Source organism: Hydra vulgaris, chromosome 09, assembly GCF_038396675.1.
Source record: "Hydra vulgaris chromosome 09, alternate assembly HydraT2T_AEP".
NCBI lineage: Eukaryota > Metazoa > Cnidaria > Hydrozoa > Anthoathecata > Hydridae > Hydra > Hydra vulgaris.
Window position 1 is genome coordinate 60,049,701 of NC_088928.1, and position 7,467 is coordinate 60,057,167.

The following is a 7,467-nucleotide window of genomic DNA, read 5'->3' on the forward strand; positions in this document are numbered from 1 at the left end:
TTTACTATTAGTATTGTTATTATTTATATATGTTTGAAAAATACTAGTGTTGTTCCTATATAAAGGTGTGTGTACTAAATGCTATAGGATATCCTATTAATGATAATTATTTAACAAAAATGAAAAGAACAAGTTCAGCATAGTGGAAAGAATATATGAAAAAATATCGATCAGTTTTAGCTGGAAATTTATTTCCTGTATGTTTAAATTTGTCTTCGAGCTTTGAGGCTGCACCAATATACTACCTATGCTTCATCAAATAAACTTTCTCTACCAATATTGACAGCAAAATCTAGTAATACTTTGTTGCAAAATACTGTCCGTAAGTAACTTTACTTATCTGTAAATCAATTGTTTATATTTGAAAATTATTATGTAAATGTTAAATTAATTTTTAATTGTTTGAGAAGATACAAAAATGAGTCAGCAGTATTAAAAATATGGCATGAGCCGAAGCCAGCAAGAAAATTTCTTGCATAGTCTATCTGATTGCAGAAATTATATTTTTTTTGCTGATAAAAGTAAGGGTCTATTATCAAGCAGACTATGGCTAGTGATATGCATTAGCCCATATTGAACTTTTTTTGTTTTGTTTGTGTGTGTGTATATATATATATATATATATATATATATATATATATATATATATATATATATATATATATATATATATATATATATAACATTTTTAAACCAGAATATTTGGGTTTTAATAAGCAACAAAACATTGAAAAAAATTGAAAAGATTCTACTATAAGTCTTCTACTTACTTATAATCTACTAAAATAATCTTACTAATTCTACTAAAAGTCAACTACTAAGTTTTTCACATGTTCAACGAAAAAGACAATGAGAAAAAATATTAATCGTGGTACAACTGTTAATGAAAATACTTGTATTAAAACTCTAGTTATTTATCTTTAACTTCAAAAAATTTTAAATGACACTAATATTTCTGGTAAATTTTGATTTTGCAAATTTTATCTTTTAGGAGTTTTACCGTTATCACATAATCTAGATGAAGAAAATATATTATAGAAGACTTCAGAAACTTAATGAAGATAATAATATTAATGTTGATTAAGGTAGGTGACTATTAATGAACTGGGGGCATGTGTGCATTTGGTTTTTTTAAATATTATGTATAACTTATATTTATATTTATTACCTATATTTGAGTGTATATTAGTCTAATTTATCTTAAAACAGGATATTTGCACTTTAACAATCAACAAAACCCAAATGAGATGGTTTCGAATCAACCTTTAAAGATTTCTATATTTATAAGCAAAAATCAATTAAGAGAGGATTTACATCCTGGTACAAATGCTAATGAAAATAATTGTGAATACTCGGGCTTCTGGGTCTTTCCAAAGTAATAACTTATTTGCATTTAATTTAAAAGTTTATAATATTTAAAAAGTACAATAGTATATTTGATGAATTATGTTTCTTAATGGGTTTCATAAATTCTTAAAGGGCGTCTCTTATTTAGGTTGAAGTTGGTGGCTCTAAAAAACAATGAAAAAACAATGAAAAGAAGAATGAAGGGTCGATTCCATTTAAATGTACAGACACAAACAAGCGTGATTAATAAGGAAAAAATCAACTTTACTCTTCCATCGAATCATTACTCTAGTTTTTTCAAACAGCATTTTTTATAGTGCATTTATTTAGGTACAATACAAAACAATAGACTAAGATAATCATTTATTTTGTTATTTATTATAAAACTTGTTTTTTTTTTAAACAGATTAAGGCGAATCATCAAAAACCATTACCAATACAGATCGACCAAAAAATCAAACAAACGAAACTTCTCCCATGGATGATGCCATGTTTTAGCGTAAAATGATTGTGTCACACCATTACATAAAAAGAAATTTGGGCTACTGCAATAGTTTTTAGATAAAGATTTGAATGAAATTAAATTTGAACAGGTTACCTCAATTGAGGAATTAGTAAAGTTCGAGACCCGATTTTTAAGAAAAATTAAAAAGAACATTTGATGCTACTGAAATTGTTTGTGAAAATGCGAAAGCGTATTGTTATACAATTTTAGATTTTATAATGACGGAAGAGGCGATCAATCGAAATTAAATATTATGTATGGTAACCATGTGCCAAACGTCTTTTATTAGCTTATTTTTAATGATTTAGTTTTTTATTTCTTTGTTTATTTTTTCTTTGTAGTATTATTGTAAAATAATTTACCTTAAAAAACAAAAAATAAAACAACAAAATTGTCGTAAATATAATGTAGTATATATAAAAAAAGGTTTAAACGGTTTAAAGCTATTAACGTGTCTAACAAAACCTACGTATTTTTGGTTTATCATTAAACCGTGCTGAACAGCTGTTAGTTCAGGCATAAATTTGGAAAACTTATGCCTGAACTAACTTATGGCATTAAATAAAGTTTCCGTTTGGAAACTTTATTAAATGCCATAAGTCCGTTTTAGACTATAGAAAACACGAATTTAAAACCTCATAAAACACGAGTTTAAAACTTCAAAAACACGTATTTAAAACATAAAAAAACTCGTGTTTGAAACCATAGACAACACGTGTAAAACTCCATTTAAACTTCCCGTGAAATCCACGTGTTTTTGGTTTACGCCTGGATCGTAACAAACACGTGTTTATACGGGTTTTAATTCCGAGATTAAAACCAGATGTGCCGTCTGGGTAATAAAATGAATGAATTCTTTACTTCAGTTGGACCAAATTTAGCAAAAAAAATTTCAAAAATAAACAAAATAATAGACAGATGTAGTTTTCCTTTGGTAATTTTGTCTAAATTATTTTGAATTGTCTTTTGAATTTTCCCAGATCTCCTTAAGATAGCTAAAGTGACACCAATACATAAAAAAAGTTCTCTACTGGATTACTCTAATTATCGCCCAATCTCTCTTCTCTCAAATATAAGCAAACTATTTGAGAAACCTGTGCACAATAGACTCTACAACTTTCTGGAGAAATTCAAGTGTCTTTATAAAAATCAGTATGGGTTTAGAAACAATCATTCAACAACTCATACACTAATTGATATAACTGAAAAAATTAGAACAGCTTTGGACAATAAATTGTTTGCATGTGGTGTTTTTGTTGATCTCCAGAAAGCCTTTGATACAGTTGATCATTCCATTCTTATCAGAAAGTTGGAGTACTATGGTATTAGAGGCACAACACTCCAATGGTTTTCTTTTTATCTTCAAAATAGAACACAATTTGTTTCTATTAATGGGATAGAACCTGAATTAATAAAATCAACAAATGGTGTCCCACAAGGCTCTGTATTAGGACCATTACTTTTCCTTCTCTTTATTAATGATCTTAATACCTCTCTGAAGTTTTCCACTGCTTACCACTTTGCTGATGACACCAATCTGCTTTTAATAAACAAATCACTTAAAAAGATAAACAAAAATATAAACCATGACTTAGCGAATCTACTCCAGTGGCTTCTATCTAATAAATTATCACATAATTCCAAAAAAACTGAAATTATTATCTTTAAATCAAGTCAAACAAAAATTAAAAAGCACCTGAATTTCAGATTAAGTGGTCAAAAAATAGATACTGTGAATTTTATCAAGTATCTTGGTATCAAAATTAATTCTAATTTAAGTTTTGCATCCCATCTTCAAGACTTAGCACTGAAACTAAGCAGGTCCAACGGTATGTTGGCCAAAGTTTGACATTATCTTAATCTTGAAACGCTTCTTAACATATATCATGTGGTTTTTGAGTCTCATCTTAGATACGCTTGTCAAATATGGGGACAAACCCAATCTCTAACACTTAAAAGATTATCTCACCTCCAAAATAAAGCCCTAAAAATAATCTATTTTCAGCATTTTAACTCTGACCCAAATATTCTCTACTACATATCAAAGATACTTAAGTTAAAAGACCTTATTCAACACTCCAACTGTTTATTTGTTTGGAAACAGCAACATAAAACCTTACCTCCTCCATTTACTGATTTTTTTACTTATAAAAAAAATACTCGTTACCAACTTCGATCAGCTAAAAGCTTCAAATTATCTATACCAAAACATAGAACTGTTTGTTATGGACATGAATCGATTAAATATCAGAGCATATGCACATGGAATAGTCTCCCCTCACAGTTAAAATCTCTCCCTACATTTTCCAAATTCAAAAACAGTGTATTTAATTTTTTATTAAACAAGTATTCTTCCTAATTTCTATGCTACTCTACTGCTAATTATCTACTATCCATCTTAACCTTACTCACTTCAATGCTGGTCTATAACTACTAATAATTGATCTTTTCTAAAATTCTTTTCTACTACTTTCTTCATTTCAATGGTGATTTATTACTACTAATACTTGCTCTTTCTTAACTTTTTCTCAAATTAATATCATTATTCTATTTCCAACTCTCACTATTATAAATATTGCTATTTTTTAATATTGTTATCATTATTATTGTTGCTATTGTTGTTATTATTACTATTAATATTATTGTTATCATTATTATTATTATTGTTATCATTATTATTATTATTATTATTATTATTATTATTATTATTATTATTATTATTATTATTATTATTATTATTATTATTATTATTATTATTATTATTATTATTAATAGAATTGTTATCTTTATCATTTGTATTATTATTATTTTGATTATTATTACCAATAACTGGAGTTTTTATTATTATTGCCTATTATTATTACCGATACTTATATTACTACATTATTTACAATGTTGTTACTGTATATTATTATAATCTACTTCTCTTTTTTTGCTATATTTTAATTAGGTATATAAAAGTCTTTATTCTAGATAGATGTATAAAAGAAATTTGAATTATGTCCTAAATTATTAAACTTCTTACTTAATTATTATTCCAAAAGTTTATCGTTTAAGTATTGTACTGTTTTAGTTTGTTTGTTTTTTTGTTTTTTTTGTGTGTGTATTTTTTGTGTTTTTTTTTTTTGGTGTGTTTTTTGTTTTTTAGTTTGGTGTTTTAGTTTCTTATTGTGGTGTTTACTTAAAATTAGTACTTGTACTATATGTAAATATTCCATGAAATGTAAAATCTATTTCAGAATACATTTAATTTGAATTTGATGAACTTGATAGAACTTTTAAAATGTTAAAGTTAAATAAAACAGTCTTGATGATATCGATATATCATATATTGATATGATGGAAACATTGTTATTGATTCATATGATATCATAAAGAATATCCTTTTTAAAAAATTTAAATGTTCAATTCAACAAGGAATTTTTCCTGATGAATTAAAAATAGCTACAGTTTCACTAATATTTAAAGGTGGAGACTTACATAATGTTAGTAATTACCGTCCAATATCTGTTCTCTCTGTTTTCTCAAAAATTATAGAGAGAACTCTTTATAATAAAATTTTCAATCATCTTTCCATATTTCCAAAATACAGATTATAGATTGTATCACAATACAGATATGGCAACAGTATTGCTGCCATATCTGTATTGTGCCATATCAGTAATGTTGTCATATCACTAGCAGCCGTGGCGCAGTGGTAGCGCACTTGCCTCAGAAACGTAAGATCCGTGGTTTAAACCCCACCTCTGGGCAAGTTTTGCGATACTGGTTGGAAAGGAGGCATGAACTTCTTATTAAATGCTCATCTGTGGTGCTCAGCAATAAGACCGTAAGAACTTTTTGGGGCACCTAAAAATAAAAAAATAAAAAGTATTCCATACAAGGATTGATTTAAGAATTATAGAGACAAAAAATTGAATCCTGAGTAAGAAAGTGGCGAGCACGATAAAGAGATGCAACTTTAGCAGATGCTAATTTTGCAATCAACTTGATATATGGTTTTCAAGACAGATTGGAAGTAAGAGTTAATCCTAGAAGATGAAGAGTAGATGACTCACCGTGTACATTACCGTTCATAAATATAGGAAAATCTAGGTTATTGCGATAACAGTTAACTGAAAAAAAGTTGAGTTTTATCTGAGGTAAAGTTCACCAGCCACTAAGTCCCGTGCAGTAGCAGAAATGAGATCCTTTTCATACTCAAAGGCCCCCTCGAAGCAATCAAGTAGTGTTGGGTTTTTATTAAGACAAGAATAAATGGTAGTATCATCAGCAAACAATGCCACCTTATATGTGAGAATTTCAGGGAGATTCTGAATGTAAATTAAAAAAAAAGTATAGGGCTAGGGCTTACAGCATATGATGAAGAGTGCTGTCTATCGAGGACAACTTTTATACTACAATTGGTAAGGAAGGATTCAATAATCTTAAAGATGTTACCTAATACACCGTAAGTGGAGAGTTTATGGAGAAGACCAGCATGCCAAACTTTATCAAAAGCTTTAGAAATGTCGAGTGCGATGTGTTCACATCTATTTAATGCACAATAAAACCTATCTGTTATTACCGTTAACAAATCAGCAGTAGAACGAGTAGATCGAAATCCATATTGATGATCAGAAAGTTATTAGATTCAAGATGAGAGATTAAGTATTTGTTAATTAAAGACTCAAAAACCTTACTTATGAAGACAAATGGACGGTAGTTAAACGAGTCAGATTGCTCTCCAAAATTTTTGAAATAGGGAAAGCAACATCTGTTATATAAATAACAGATGTCGCTTTCCAGAGAGATTCTGATAAGCACTTGTTAAATAGTTTTAAAAGTATAGACGGCAACTCAGGAGAACACTTTTACAAGACTATAATGGTGTGTTGTCTGGACCACAAGCTGTAAAAGAGTTTAAGCAGGAATTCACTTTAACTTCAGAAGCTGGAGTGATACAAACGTCAGGCAATGGATTAACCTTTGTCGGCTATATTAGGTAGAACTCGACTAGTGGAAGCAAGAGATGATATTGATGAGAAGTTCTTAGCAAACAATTTAGCTTTGTCTTTATGTGAGGTGACAAAATCTGAACCGTACAAGAGAGGTGGAGTAACGAATTTGTCCATATTATAGATATTGTTAAAGATTCTCCAGAAGTCACGAGAGCCTAATTTCTGAGATAAACATAAGATTTTGTGATCTGAGAATAGCGGACTTTGGCGTTAGACAAAACCTTTTTACAATGGTTTCTAGCAATAGTAAACAGACGTCTGTTTTGTAGAAAATTGTTTTGCTGATAGATTTGAAAGTAAAGGTTACGATTGGAAATTGCAGCAGCACAATGAGAGAAAAACCATGGACTTGACTTTGGAATCTTCAACAGAGAATAAAAGATTCCAGGCTAGCCTGAATCCAAGAAGTTTTTTTTTTTTTTTTTTTTTAATTTTTTTTTTTTATACAACTTCAATATATTTACACATCGTTACGTTACAATTACATAATATAATATAATGCAACGTAAAAAATAAAATTATATATAACATAATATTACCACGTATCATAATAAAAAGTGGTTTAACAAATATAACTAAGTATAACGTAAACTAATAGTGTTTCTTATCATAAAA

The 7,467-nt window shown here is 28.4% G+C and overlaps 1 long non-coding RNA gene across 3 annotated transcripts; it reads left to right on the forward strand.

Annotated features, from left to right (window-relative positions):
- Nucleotides 1-2,153, forward strand: LOC136085144 (uncharacterized). Of its 3 annotated transcripts, none has more exons than XR_010641116.1 (4): nucleotides 1-322; nucleotides 992-1,085; nucleotides 1,210-1,677; nucleotides 1,754-2,153. It is a non-coding gene; the product is annotated as an uncharacterized LOC136085144 (long non-coding RNA). The 3 variants fall into 3 exon arrangements; XR_010641115.1 differs by having other exon boundaries at nucleotides 1,210-1,375; nucleotides 1,496-2,153; XR_010641114.1 differs by having other exon boundaries at nucleotides 1,210-2,153.
- The last annotated feature ends 5,314 nt before the right edge of the window (nucleotides 2,154-7,467 follow it).